This window comes from Meles meles, chromosome 6, assembly GCF_922984935.1.
Source record: "Meles meles chromosome 6, mMelMel3.1 paternal haplotype, whole genome shotgun sequence".
Classification (NCBI taxonomy): Eukaryota; Metazoa; Chordata; class Mammalia; order Carnivora; family Mustelidae; genus Meles; species Meles meles.
In genome coordinates, this window is record NC_060071.1 from 12064763 (window position 1) to 12080623 (window position 15861).

Sequence of the window (15861 nt, forward strand, 5' to 3'; positions counted from 1 at the left end):
GAAACGTGCCTTTGCAAAGAAAAGCCAACAGTGACTAAGAGGCCAGGATGATATAACCCGGGTCAGGGTGTGTCCCCCCTTGGGAATGACATGGGGCCCTCCCTCCTGGCTCAAAGTTGTGGCATCAGCACCTTCATTGGAACAAAGGCTTCCGTTTCTCCATTCTGCAGGTCTGTGCGGAGCCGCATACGCAGCGATCCGATGGGCATCCAGCGCAGACTACGTGGGGTCTAGTGATGCCTTACTGGGTCTTTGTGGGGCTTTTGGAGTGACTGAGGCTTGGCGGTAAGATGAAAGCAGGCAGCCTTCCTTGCACAGTGGATTCAGGAACTGGCTATACCGCAGAGCAGGCTGCCCTTTGGGCCAGGCCTCTGTCACGCCTGAAGTCAAAGCTTCAGACTTAAACTGACCTGGGAAACCCATCCTTAAAGAGTAAGTAACGGCCATGACATTTGGTCATCTGTCTTTCATGCCTCTGCTCTTTCTCCAGGGAGGGGATGGCTTTCAGGGGAGCCAATATGCTCTTATATACGTTTCCCAGAGAAGCTCCCAGCAGAACATCGGGGGGCTCGAACCCACTGCTCTTTGCTGAGCGATGATGGAGATGTAGCCTGGGTCCCTGCAAACAGCAGAGGGAGGGGACTGGTACTCCAAACCAGGCTTCTGGAACAGTGGTTGGCTTTTCAGAAAGCTTGAGGTTCATTGTCAACTGCTGGGCTCTTTCTTACTTGGGAGGGTTTCTCTTTCTGTATGTGTGTGTTTGTGTATATTTGTGCCCAAGTTCAAGTGCTTTTTCTTAAAAAGTACTAGCAGAAAGTAGTTCTTTTAAAAATATCCTTTCTTTTCTAGGGGTGGCTAGTGGGTTAAGCCTCTGTTTTCGGCTCGGATCATGATCGCAGGGTCCTGGATCGAGTCCCACATCGGGCTCCTTGCTCGACAGGGAGCCTGCTTCCCCCCATCTCTCTCTGCCTGCCTCTCTGCCTACTTGTGATCTCTCTGTCAAGTAAATAAATTAAAAATCTTAGAAGAATAAAAATATCCTTTCTTGACACAACAAAGAGCTAGCAGATGCATACGTATTTCTCCATTTTTCCCCCTAAAAATCTGTGAACTCCCCAAATCATTGGCTCTAGTGATTTCAGGGAGAGGCTCTCCATGTAATTGTGCCTACGAAATTCTGTGTTAACGGGAAGCCTGGGGGACTTCTTGCATTAAGCCTCAAAAGAATGATACCGCCTCATTTCAGTTGCCGAGAAGGCCTTTTCCTTACCCAGGGTGAGAACTGGGGCATCTCCAGCATCACTCGGGGGAGGGGGCAGTGATGCCAAATTCAGGTGGGCCCCTGGGCTGGCACAGCTGTGGGGGGGTGGCACGGGGTGTGTGGCGGGGGTGCGAGGTCCTTGGATCACAGGCCCGAGAAGATTCTGGAAGGAAAACCGAGGAAGCAAAATAAGAGCAGTGTCTTCTCGATGACTCTCTCCCTTTCCTTCCCTACCTCCCAGCTTCCTCAGATGGCTTCACTTTAGGAATCTCAGGGCCTCCAGGGAAATTTTATGCAGCGGAAGTTAACTTGCCTGTTTTTAAATAACCAGGGTCTGGACGTTGGATTTTTTTAATTTTAGAAAACTCCAAAAATAAGGCATCAAGACAAATATAAGTAAATCGAAGCTTCCCAATTTTTCCCATTGTTGGAAAAGCACGATAAAGCTTTCGGCAGCCAGAGCTGGAAAACAGAATCAGTGAAACGGTTGCAGAAGGACCGCAGGCAGGGGTCCCCTTGCTACCCCCGCGTCATCATCTTTGCTAATTCTCAGTACAGGAGACTTCAGGGGTATCATGACAAGATAAGAGCCCAGTGTCGCATTCCCGGGAGAACAATTCCCTCCGGTCTGCAGTTAAGATCTTGGATCTGACCTACGGCTTCCGTGTCACAAAGACTCAGTGATTGCAATAGAGCATGCCAAGCTCGCTTTTCCTTCCCCCTCCCCATCCCTCCCAAAGAGAACCTCAATTTCTTTGCAATTATATTTAAGCAGCCGTTTTATGAGATGCCAGAGGCAAGGCTGGACTCCATAGTCACTGTGTTTCGGCCAAGTCCAGTGCGTGCTATATTATACGTGGACAGGCACGGCCCGGTGCTTCGGGGCGCCGAGTCCGTCCTGCGGAAACCCCATGATTTGCTCTTCTGCCCGTCTTGGTGGCGTAGCTTGTTTTCATACTACAGAGGTGGGGAAGTGGTAGGGGTGGAGTGAGGGGGTTGTACTTTTGGAGAACAGAAGAGCTTAGGAAATACGATTCTACCATCTTTATAAAGGCAGCCAAGGAGATCTCCCAGCAAGTGTGGGGAAAAGCCCCTGGGGGGCACAGCTGGCAACATTTTCCCCAGAGGGCTGAGTGGGGCACGGAGGGGGGCCAGGCACAGCTCAGAGGGGATCAGCCCTAGGGCAGGTGGGCTTCTGCAAGGCGTCGTCTGGGGAGGGGGATTCTCAAGTTCAACAGGAAGGTCTACAGCCGCCTGTTACCTACAGAGGAACTGGTGGGAAAGCCTGGGGGCAGGCGGAAGGGCAGGGAGTCTCCCCGGGCAGCAGGTGGAAGGTCGCCTTCATTGAAAGAATATCGAGGAACCCCAAGGGCAGGGACTTCAGAGCAGTGGAGACCCCTTGTCCCCAGGGAGACAACTAGCCAGAAGTCACGGCCACTTCTGTTTTTTTTTTTTTTTTAAGATTTTATTTATTTGACAGAGAGAGATCACAAGCAGGCAGAGAGGCAGGCAGAGGAGGAAGCAGGCTCCCTGCTGAGCAGAGAGCCCGATGCAGGACCCGATCCCAGCACCCCGGGATCATGACCTGAGCCTAAGGCAGAGGCCTTAACCCACTGAGCCACCCAGGCGCCCTGTCACGGCCACTTCTAGATGATTAAACATTCTGCACGCTCTTACACCAGCTCGAGAGATTTTCTTACCTTACTGAAAAGTAGTCATAATGGAAAAATCTAAAATTACATTTTGTAAACAGATCTGTGAAATGATAACCCAATCTACATATAACTGAAAAATAACACTTAGGTGTGTGAGGGGAGTCATGTGCTCCTGGAAATGCTTGGTGTGCGTGTGGATTTCTGGGTCCTCTGCAGCGGTCCCCAGACGCCCAGGGTCCTGGCCTACCAGGGGAACCAGTAAACTAGAAGTTCAAAAAATCAGGTCCCTCCCCTGCGAAGTTTAGTGGAGGAAATTGGGAGCTGACAAATCCATGTCTTCAGCCCAGGTTCAGTCCTGATTTTGAACACTCATATCCAAATGCTCTGAGCTACCAGGATGTTTCGTAGACAAACCTCAACATTGCCAGACCGAATTCTATTCTGGATTCCTCTGTCTTCCTCAGCAGGAAGTCTCCTCCCCTTGTCTCACTAGTTCTCATGTTTGGCCTATTTTATTTCCTAAAGCTTTTCTGGAATCCTCCAAGCCCACCCCTCTCTGTCCATTGGCTTCCAAGGCCCGGCTCAGGCCCCCAGTGGCCGTCACCAAGGACTGTGGGAAACCCTTCCAACAGCGACCTTTCAGAAGTGTCCATTTTGCCACCCCACTCCCGTGCTTAACACACCCACCCCATGAAAAGAGGCTCAGCATCAGTCGTCACTAGGGAAAGGCACATCGGAATCAGGAGACATCACTGCACACCTTTCAGGATGGCCAACATAAAACCAGGGGCATCACCAAATGCTGCTGAGGATGCAGCCGAGCTACATCGCTCATACGTTGTGGGTGGGAATGTAGAATGGACCAGAGCTGACAAACACATTCTGGAAAACCCTCTGGAAAACCGATGGGCAGTTACTTAAAAAAAAAAAAACAACCCAGCAAGGGCATTTCTGAGCACTTACCCCAGAGGAATAAAAACTCATGCTCACCCAGAGCCCTATCCTCAAATGTTCAGGGCAGCTTTGTTCGTAATAGTCCCAAACTGTCCACCATAGGCCAGATGTCCTTTAATAAGAGGTGGTTAAGCAAACTGGAACACATCCGCGCCACGGAGTGGTACCCAGGAACGAGAAGGAGCCAACCGCTGAGACCTGTATTAGATTGGATGCATCTCCAGGAAATGATGCTGGGTGAAAAAGAACAAACAAGAAGTTCTGTATGAGTGAGATGAAGGTATGATTCCATTCACATACCATTCTTGAAATGAAAGCATTTTGTAAATGGAGGACAGGGGTTTGTGTTGGGGAGCAGGGCTGGAGGGTGTGGACGTGATAATAAAAGGGCAGCATGAAGGATCCCTGTGGTGGGACTGTCCTAGCTTCACTATGGTGACAGATACCCAAACCCACACGGGCAATAAAATTGCATAGACACACACACACACACACACGTACAAGTAGAATGGGGGAGTCAGAATACATTAATTGTACTATTGTAAATATCCTGGCTGTGATATTGTACCAGAGTCTTACAAAGAATTACCAGGGGACAAACTTTGCAATAGGTAAAGTATAAGATTTTTTTCCTTTTTTAATTTTTTTTTAGATTACAAAAAGATTTTTTTTTTAAGTAATCTTTATACCCAGCTTGGGGCTCGAACTCACAACCGAGATCAGGAGTTGCATGCTCTACTGACTGGAGCCAGCCAGACACCCCAGAAAATTTTCCATATTATTATAACCGTGAATCTATGATGAGCTCAATTAAAAAAACTGTTAAAATGTGAAAATGTTTTTGTGTTAAAATGTATTTTGGTGATGAAACATACATAACATGAAATTGACCATTGTAGCCGTTCTTAAGTGGATGGTTAAGCACATTCACATTGTTGTGCAGTTATCACCACCGTCCATCTCCAGAACTTCTGCACCTTCCCAGCTCACTCTCTGTACCCATTGAAAGCTAACTTCCCATTCTCCCTTCCCCTATACATTTGAAAGAAACACTAAACCCTCCAGAGCATCTCCACATCCACATCATCCACAGTGCAACCTTTCTCAGTGACCTTGAGCTGCCCTTGCTCCGCAAGCTCATCTGCCCACGGTCCCCTGCACCCTGTCTTGCCTTATCTCATCCTTGTCGTGATACCTCCTCTCCACCTTGCAGATTCTATTTCAGGGTCCTTCTGAGGTCTGGGAGGAGGCCAATGTGTTTGGACAGTCGTAACTTTTTGTCAGTTTGCAAAAATGAAATATTTTCATTGCAATCAGGAGACACCTTGGGCATGTCCTGTCCTTGTCCCCCACTGCCCCTGCCATACCTAAAGTTGTTGACTACTTTGTATGTTTTATCTGTTACATGTTTTCTTTTCAGGTTGGCTAAGCTTGGATTTCTTCTTTAAGGAGTTAAAGTGTCATGGGAATGTCTGCGCACGATGAAGCTTTTCGAGCCTTGCAGTGTAGGATGTGTTGAGAGTTCCAAAATATATTTTCGAAGACTTGGAAGAGGAGATCAAACATAAATGAGAAGCATTCAAAGCTTACGCAAAAAAGTTGATAGACCTTCAAAATGCATTTTTCTTAGAATTTGGAAGGATGCTTTGGAACACATCAATAAAAGAAGTGAGAAATCACAGACTCCTAATTTGGATGAAAATGAACCTATTGTGTCCTCTTTAAATTGATTAAAGAACTGAGAGCGGCGTAAGTATACAGAAATTGGATTCCTATGTTGTACGCCCAAAATGAATGTAACACTGTGGTCCACTCTACTCCAGTGAACTAATATAAAATAATAATGTGAAACCAAACAAAAAAGAGCTGAGAGCAAATTAACGGATTATATACAAAATGCGATTTAAAAAACCATGAAATAGATAGAAATCATTCCAACATTAAAGAATTGTGAAAAAATTTTAAAGATATGTCGAAGGTAGAAATTCATTAAGAGAAAGATATTCTCTTTCTATTGGAAGTGATGACTAAGCCCTCATATTTTTTTGATAACTAGATTAGTTAACTGAGAGGAGTCAAACATTTGAACACATCGGGAAAAGATTGAAGTTTCTTGCTGATTCGCCCGCAAACACAGATATCAACAATATAATTTAAACTTAAAACACATGCTATAATGAGGACATCGACAGCAAAGTGGCTTATGAGTTTCATCAATTCAGAGAATTTGAGGACAGCAAGATGAGTCACCGCCCAGGAAAACTTGGAATACCCTGAAATCTCACAGCTCATATATAAACCTTCGGAGGTTTTTCTCAGTTTTGACAACAATCCTGAAATTTACATGGCTGCCCTAGAAATTAGCGGGAAGTGCAAAGAATTTGTTCTAAACTGTTAAGAATAAAAATAAAATTTCTATCCACCATGGGAGAGGAAGGACAACATTATCCATTTTCTCTGTAAAAAATACGGCATTGTTAGAGGATGGGGCATCGAAGAGTGGGCAGGACAAATATATAGGGAGAAAAGTCTTGCAGAGGTGAATCAGGCAGATCGTGAATGAAATGATTGTGTCTCTTTCTTTCTTTCTTTCTTTTTTTTTCCAATCGTGTAATGTTTGCAGTATTTCATCAACTTTTTAAAAATTTGCAGTGTGGTGTTTCTTGTGCTAAGTGAATATTCATTTTGACACCTAATTTTGTGTTCTTAACTTTGTATCTGAAAGACACTCCCCAGATTTTTTTTTGAGATTTTATTCATTTATTTGACAGAGATCACAAGTAGGCAGAGAGGCAGGCAAAGAGAGAGGGGGAAGCAGGCTCCCTGCTGAGCAGAGAGCCTGATGCGGGGCTCTATCCCAGGACTCTGAGATCATGACCTGAGCTGAAGGCAGAGGCTTAACCCACTGAGCAGCCCAGGCACCCCAAGACACTCCCCAGATGACACGAGCCTCAGGCCCCACAAAATCTGGATCTATGTGTACCCCACTTCTCTGCTCACCTGTCTTAGCTGCGTAACCGCCAGGCACGTTCTAAGACTCTTGTCTCATATTGTCCTTCCTAACAGTAAAAAAGCCAACCCTGAAAACCTTTGCATATGCTTTTATTTTCCCTACTGTAAACAGTAGCATATGATGGACAGGGACACATACTCAGGCCCCTGCTGGCTGGGTTTGATTCCAGTAACTGGTCTGGTAGCTTTGTGACCACAGGCAAATCCCTTATGCTCTACAACTCAATACTTTCTTCTGGAAAACTGGGATAATAGTTACATACTTAAAATATCATTGTGATGGTAGTGATTTTAAAAAGTCCGGCATGTGTTTCCAGTACCTAGCAAGGTGTCTGGCAGAAAGCCTGGTATGCAGGGTTAATTTGAATGTGTGGACTGGTTGCAGAGTGGCTGAGGCCTATGGCTTCATAGGGTGTGACATTTTCTAAATTCATCTCTCTAGTCCTGGATTTTGCGAATATGAAACAGTGGTTTCCCAATTGAGATTTTCTGAGTTCCAAAATCCTGAGTTAGTAAACATAAAATAATATATGATTTTATTACCTACTAGAGTGAACATTTAGTGAAGCTCGATTTCAGTTCTCTTGACAATTTCTGGGTTTTTGCTCTTGACTCTGATTCTTCAAATATTTTCTCTAAGCAAGCAGGATATAAATAGAAACAACATCCCAACTTCAGACTTTGTGATTACGAGCTCATAGTAATCTTATTATTAATAGTTGTCCATCTTTAACATCCTTGTTTTCCTCCCCTTTAGGAGTATCCATAGTAACTTGCATTTTTATAAATCTCTAGATTCGGGAGGTATTGTTTGTGATAGTTCATTTCGCGTGTTCACTTGGCTAGGTTATGGTGCCCAGTTTGCTCAAACACTGGTCCAGGGTATTTTTTAGACATTATTAACATTTGCAGTCAGTTGATTTTATTTATTTACTTTTTTTTAGTCAGTTGACTTCAAAGAAAGTGTCTTTCATGATGTGGGTGGGCCTTATCCAACCAGTTGAAGGCCACTGAGAGGAAAGACGGGTTTAGGGATAAGAAGGCGTTCTGCCTCCACACTGAAACGTAGAAACCCTGCTTGAGTTTCCAGCCTGTTGGCCTCCCCAGCAAATTTTTTGCTAGCCCCCACAATCATGTGAGCCAATTTCTTAAAATAAATCTGCTTGTATATATCCGGTTCCATTTCTCTGGAGGCCGTGACTAATACAGCACTCGAACAGGTCAGCTCAAGACATAGGAGGATCATGCATTCATTCATCGGCTCATCTAGGCAGTAATAACTTCTATGCACACAGCATTCTGGAGGGCGTTGGACATGATTTGTGAACTATCACAGGAAGCATGACTGGCTCATGCTGTATGCTTCCCTGAATATGCCCTGTAGAATCTGATTAACCAACAAGGAAATAGGTATTACAGGAGCTGGGAGACTTACTCTAGGTTTGGTTAAAGGCCTCCTTTCTAGGAACTCCAGAGTCTACACTCGTCCCAGTTAGAAGATGAGACTTTTAGCAGAATGTTCCAAAAATGAGGTCCTGCCCCATGCTGCAGCAGCAGGGATGGACCCCAAGGTCATTATGCTAAGTGAAATAAGCCAGTTGCGACAAGACAAATGCTGTATAATTCCGCTTGTCTGAGGCGCCTGGAGTAGTCCCATCCACAGAGGCAGGAAGGATGGTGGTTGCCAGGGGTTGGGGGAGGGGAGAATGGGGAGCAGTTTGGGATGATGAGAACGTTCTGGAGACGGATGGTGGTGAAGATTCCACGACAGTGTGAATGCACTTAATGCCACTGAACTATATGCTTCGAAATGGTTAACACTGGTAAATTGGGTAAAAACGGTACATTCTATTTTATGTGTCTTTTATTACCACCGTCCCTCTCCCCCCCAAAGCCGTACAGGCTTTTCGAGGGCAAGGAGTCTGGGGACTCGATCCTGAGGCTACTTCATCATTCCGAAAGCACACGTGCCATCCTTTGGCTCCTAGCTTAGCCTGCACCTGTCTCCCTAACATGCCCATCTCAAGGCATTCATTCAGACAGGAATGTGGTCACAACCAGGACAAACCCATCGGTGCCTGGAAGGACAAAATGGTCGTAGCACTGGGAAGCAGAACAAGGTAAGCCAGGGGAGCCGGTGGAAGGCCTTCCTTCAAGCCACCCACTTGTCGCACTGGGGATTGGACAAGCATCCCCAGATCCTGCCTCCCCATCCTCTCCACCAGTCACCTTGGAGCTTGAGGATAGCAGTGCCTGGGGGACGTGAATGCCAGACCCCCCTGGGTTTCTGAGGCCACACTTCCCCATCTGTAAGGGTGAGGTGCAGCCTTCTCTCTGTCACCGAGCTGCCACCTCCCAGACATCAGTCGGGACAACCACTCCCAGGGCACCTCATTCTCATCTCCTTGGAGGGCCAGGGGAAACCGGAGCCCGCTGCCTTCCCCCTGGGAGACAGAGTGTGGCGGCTGTGGGAGATGGGAGGTCAGGAAGGAAACATAAGGCAGATTCCCTGGGACCTGCTGTCCTCTCAGCAGCCATCTGCTGCTGGCTGGGGCCGGAGCCACATTTTCCTGCAGACTTCTCACTTCTCCCAGCGAGAAATGTTGCCCTTGAATCAAGACAGTGGTTAAATACCTCTAAATAATTAATCGTTCTCTTGAATTGGAGTTCTCTGCCTGCTTATGCTTTTCGGGTTGCTTTTGCTTGTCTTTCCCCCTTTTTGATTCAAAGGTGGGATTAATAATTTATGAGCAGATGTGTGGTGCCATGCACTCGCGCTCACACGCACGGAGAGAGGAGGCCCCTCCTTCCCCCTGCAAGTCGGAATCGATCAGAGGGAAGTCAGAGCCTTCAACATCAGACTCTTTCCTGCTCTTCTTGGAACAGAAATGAGGGTCAAGTCTATGTATAGGTTTGGCCTGGTTCAGGCTCAAGAGCTTTTTATTCTGTTCAACAACGTTGACAGGCGCTGGGTCCCAACAGAACTTAAATAGAGCAATAATACATTCTGTGACAAAGAGCACCGAGGGGGAGAAATTAGGAAATGGAAAATGAATGTTATTTTTTTATTCAGCCAGGACTTCAAAAGGGGGGCAGGAGGGAATCTAATAAGGAGGCAGAGCTGCTGGAGGGAAGACTCTGGAACGTTTGCAGTCCCCATTACTGACGTAGGTGGCCCCCGAGAAATGGGAAGCAAAGCAGGATTGGACCAGGCACAGGGGACCGCTGGTGAATGTTTTAGATGGGCGGGTAAGAGACACCCCAAGGAAAACGGGAGAAAACTGTGTGTGGAGAATGCCCCATTTTAAAAACATCTGTGGGGACAGATGAAAAAGTGACCAACAACAGGTTTGCTCTGAGAAGGAGAATGGGGTCGGGGGACAGGACAGGCAGGACCATCCCTGTTAACTAGACTGTTTCAGAACCTTGAATATCAGTGGCACTTGTGTGTGTTACTTTCCTACAAAAACCATGACAGACAAATAAAGACACGAGGGCACAAATCGGGGGCAGATTTAAAGAGGCTTCTTTGTGGTGAACGAAGAGAAGTCAGAAATGCACAGATTGTGAGAGGACCTGTTTTCTGGTCTGTAAATATTTTGACAAAATAAATCTTATAAAGATGTAAAGGAGAGTTCCACGAGGCAGCACCGTACCCCGTGACTTTATGTGCCCATCAGAGATGGCAGATTTTCGGCCATTTCATAAGGTCAGACCCAGGATTTCTCCATCCTGGCACTGCGGACATTTCGATACATTTTGCTGAGCTGTGGGGCTGACCTTCGTGTTCTAGGCTGTTGAGTGGCATCCCTGACCTTGACTCGCCAGAGGAGCATTAAATCAAGTGCGGGGCTTGGGCCCTCCTAATTTGGGTGCCCCATTCAGCTGTGCGATGTAGACACCCATGAGGCTAACTCTGCTCTCCAGACATTGCCAAATGTGAGAACCAATGTTTTGGGTTTTTTTTAGATTTTATTTATTTATTTATTTATTTGACAGACCGGGATCACAAGCAGGCAGAGAGGCAGGCAGAGAGAGAGGAGGAAGCATGCTCTCTGCCGAGCAGAGAGCCTGATGCGGGGCTCGATCCCAGGACCCTGGGATCATGACCTGAGCTGAAGGCAGAGGTTTTAACCCACTGAGCCACCCAGGTGCCCCAGAACCACTCATTTAATCTAATAAACTTAGGTCTACTTAGACACCTACTCAGAGTCACAGAGAAAGTCCATCTTTTTTTTTTTTTTGACAGAAAAGACACATTTATTATAAAATAATGTTTGTTTCATGATGAGGGTAGAAAAATAACATTAGGAGTTACTAAAAAGGCTCTGGAGCTCGGTCTCTGAGGACTGAGGTGAGAGGCTTTTTCTTTACTCCGGGAGCAGAGCGTCCCGAGGCTCTCTGAGCTCATGGGACAGGTATGCACAGCACGCACGGGGAGTAAGCCGCTCCGGTCCTGCTGGAAGCCCAAGGTGCTTCCACGGTCTGGACAAGATGCTCTGGCCCCGATGATAAAAGAGAACTTGAGGGCAGCAGGGAACTGCTTTTGAGAAGGGCCAGGATGGGACAACCTTGTTCCTCCCAACACTGAATGTGAAACAGTCTCTCAGGCTGAAGGCTGATGGTCCTGGTCCAGAAGATGATGCCCAGTGACCTTCTGCTCAGTTTGTTGCCCAAATGTCTGTGCCAAAGAAGAGTGGAACCTTTCCCAGGACAGCCTGACCCACCAGTTCTCACTGGTGTGGTTAAAGAGCGGAAACATCTGTGGTCTCATCCCGTGGAGGGCTGCTGAATGAAATGTTTGTACTTCCAATCTGGTTCATACTGGAGAAAGCCATCAGGGTGAACTCCTCAAGCAGCAGCTCTGAGCCACAGAAGAAGAGCGAGATGCCGCTCATGATGGCTTCTGGCAGAGCACATAGGTCTGTGGCAGATAATAGGAGGCCACTGTGACAGATGGGAAGGTCAAGGCCATGCTAACACCAAGTGGCATCTTCTGTTGGTGGAGGTTTCCCTTTGTTCCAAAAAAATAGTCGAATTCCTTGTGGTGAAAAGAAGGGCCATCTATACCCCAATGTTTATAACAGCAATGGCCATGGTTGCCAAACTGTGGAAGGAACCAAGATGCCCTTCAACAGACGAATGGATAAGGAAGATGTGGTCTATATATACTATGGAGTATTATGCCTCCATCAGAAAGGATGAATACCCAACTTTTGTAGCAACATGGATGGGACTGGAAGAGATTATGCTGAGTGAAATAAGTCAAGCAGAGAGAGTCAATTATCATATGGTTTCACTTATTTGTGGAGCATAACAGAGAACATGGAGGACATGGGGAGATGGAGAGGAGAAGGGAGTTGAGGGAAATTGGAAGGGGAGATGAACCGTGGGAGACTATGGACTCTGAAAAACAACCTGAGGGTTTTGAAGGGGCAGGAGGTGGGAGGTTGGGGGAGCCAGGTGGTGGGTATTACGGAGGGCATGTATTGCATGGAGCACTGGGTGTGGTACATAAACAATGAGTTCTGTTACACTGAAAAGAAATAAATAATTTAAAAAAATAGTTGAACTCCTTCAACTCCAAGATAAAGGAGAAACATCACCACGTCTAGGACTAGATTCACTGTTGGATATGGTAACAGGAGAGTTTTCTACAGAAATATAAAGAGTTCCAACAGGAAACAGGTAACATAGTAACAGAATTTCCAGTGGTGGGGGTGAATGTCAGCCATGTCCGTCAGGAAACCATCTTCAGTCTCCATGGAAACTGTGTAGGCCACACAGCTGCTCCAAGAGCTTCTTTAATATATTTTTTTAAAGCATAAAATTGGATGAAGTCCTAATAAATGCTACAACAGAACATCTAGAAATTTGGCTGGCAGCCAAATCTGGCCCACCATCTGTTTTTGTAAATAAAGTTTTATTGAAACACAGCCATATTCATTTGTTTACATACAGTCTGTGGCCATGTTCCCCTAAGACAGCAGCATTGAGAAGTTCTAACCGAGACCATATGGACTGCAAAGCCTAAAGTATTTATTATTTGTCCTTTTACAGAAAAAGTTTGCTGACCCTGCTCTAGATGATTGAGTTTTCAACCTGTGATGGTGGTGGTGGTGGAACAGATGGAATTAGCTAGAAGCCCGTGGGTGTGTTGTCCTCTGGCCCCTATTCTCCACACCAGCTAGAGCAGTTAGAATTCTTATTGCAGAGATAGTAGAGAATTACTCTTGCTTAGGTAAGGGAAGGAAAATGTATAGGAAGGTTATCAGGGTGCTCAGAATCAGTGGGTGGTTTAATTAATGCATGAAATCATGTGTGGAACACACGAGAAGTAATGCCTTGGATTCTTTTAGTGTCTAGCTTCCTCAATCAGAGTTCACAGGAGAGAAAATGATCAGGATGGAGCTGTTTGAATGTTAAGAAGAGTTACAGGCTGAACAAATGTAGGGTCTGTGTTAGTTTTTATTTTATCTGAACAGGTTCATTTCATTCTTAATAAGTATTCTTTTACATTTTGGCTCCTTTTTCCTCCCATTTTTGAAAAATATTACATGTCTTGAAAGAAGTGCTTGGCGAAAACAATCGAAAGGAAGGCGGTCTGATGGAAACTCAAGTAGTTTTGCAGGAGTAATAATAATTATGTTGGTAGGTTCCCTGCCTAAGCCTTCTCAGTGGGCAGCATTTGCAAATTAAACACACTATGAAATATTCAGCCCCTTGCTACATCTCAGTTGATTTGTATAATCCCCCTGCCCGGCTCTGGGGTGAGCTATTCCCTAATTAATTATTAAATTCCCATCTGTACAGTGCAAACAGGATAATGAAATTCCAGCAGGCCCTAGGAAAAGCCGGGCACCGCCTTCTGGGGAAGGCTTCTGGCTTTCCCGGGCTTGACCCACCCTTCCAGCCAAGGGTCCCTTCCCGTGCATCTCCCCCAAGGACTAATTGTAGATTTGGCCGGTGACCAAAGCAGTTCCGACCTTCCTATAACCCGGGATTCCACGAGTCTCGTCTTAGCCCCATACCACCCACAGCTCAGCCACCAAGGAGTCATCATATGGCTTTATAAGGACATTCTCCAACCCATCCTACGCCTGTTTTATGGACGGCCCCTAAGGTTCATGGCTATTCCCCGATTACTTCATTTTTGGGTGCATTCTGCCATGTGGCAAAAAATCAGTTTTGCTCTAGTCATTCAGCATGGAGCATTTTCAAAGCCACGACCCCCTCCAGCTCTGTGGAAAACAGACCCAGGCCCTTGCCAAAGGTCCGGTGGACGTACTGGGTGAAGGGACCAAGTAGCCATGGCAGACGAGGCTGAGGATTGGCTGCAGGGGACCTGAGGATTTGGGGGTAACCCAGCGGCACCCAGGAGTGAGCTTGCTCACCTGAGAACTGAAGTTTCTGAGACATTTCACTGTGGTCCCCTCCAGGTGGTTCTTGCTTGGGAGCTGTGTTGCTGGGCAGATTTTTTGGGATTTAAAAATCAGCACTCATTAGTCAATGTAATCTTATTTATTTATTTGAGTGAGAGAGAGAGAGAGAGAGGAGTGAATGCACAAACCAGGGGGAAAGAGGCAGAGGGAGAAGCAGACTCCCTGCTGAGCAGAGAGCCTGATGTGGGGCTCGACCCCAGGACCCTGAGATCATGACCCGAGCCAAAAGCAAGAGCTGGACGCTTAACCAACTGAGCCACCCAGGCGCCCCCTCAATGTCGTCGTTAGACACACTGAAGAGAATTATCCACAAAATGGTTATATTTGACATTCCTTGGGGTCATATAGCCCAGTTCTCAAACTTTCCCCTGCACATAAGTCACCTGGCGATTTTGTTAACGTGCAGACTCTGATGCAGTGAGACTGGCTGGGGCCCGAGACCCCATATTCCTGGGAGACCCCGGGTGCTGCTTTTGCTGCTGGTCCACGGACCATACATTGCGAAGCGAGAGGCCATGAGGCAGGAGTGTACTTGTAAAGAGAGAAGAAATCAGACTCACCAGTGAAGGGAAAGAGCCAACATGTTAAGCTCATGTGTACCTTTTTGTAGCTTTCAAATTACAGGCATGATTTGCAGGGATTAGAGCAAAGCCAGCAGTAAACTTCTTTTCTTCTGTTTATTATAGTCCTCTTTTTCATTTCATGGAAGCCTGTGTTAAAATTTAGAAGTGGGTCTACAATTGCTCCTTGGGTCTGAGCTTCTGGTTGACCTGACGGAATAGTGAACTGCTTTTTTACAGGTGGGAGTGCGTGATGTGTAGGAAGTCTGGAACCTCTCTGGCCTCTTTCGCCATCTGTAACGTGGGGATAATCTCAGAACCCACTGATGTTGTACAACTGGAGTCACTGGGGGGTTGGACCCTGGGATTGTTTTGACTGGGGTCCAACCCCTAGCTTTACTGTTGGAGTGTTTTTCCCTTCTCTGGACCTCGTTCTTCTCATCCGTAGGAGAGGACAGGTTGGGACCTGTCTTAGAGGATTGCTGTGAAGATTGGATGAGGACTAGTACCGCTGCATGGCAGGCGCTCGGTGATGGTAGGTGATGGAAGGACCAGCAGAGTTGACCTGGCAGCTGTTCCAAGATGAAAGTGCCTGAAGAGAGGCAAGGAGAAGAGGTTGCGTTGAAGGTCTGGGAGGCCATTTGTACTTCTGCTTCACACTTACAGAATGTTTGTGATTGTGCCAATACTGTGTGGGGTTCTATGGGGCACCTGAAGAACCATCTGAAAGGAATTCTGTAAGGAAGCCATAGACATTCTGACGGAAGCAAAAGAAATGCCACATCAGACACGAACTGAAATAAAACCAAACACAACAGTCTCGTGGGAGGCTGACTGATCTGTCGGGCCCACTGGTTGATCACAGTGATGAGGTTCCTCGACCGTAAGCTTGAGGACATGGGTATCATGGAAGAACAGGAGGTTAAGTTGAAGTAGGGAGCCCGGTGGCTGAAGCCCACTGTTTGCATGTTTGAATC

The 15861-nt window shown here is 46.5% G+C and overlaps 1 pseudogene; it reads right to left on the bottom strand.

The window, feature by feature from the left end:
* Positions 1-11627: 11627 nt before the first annotated feature.
* Positions 11628-12485, bottom strand: LOC123943267 (annotated as a pseudogene).
* Positions 12486-15861: the final 3376 nt, after the last annotated feature.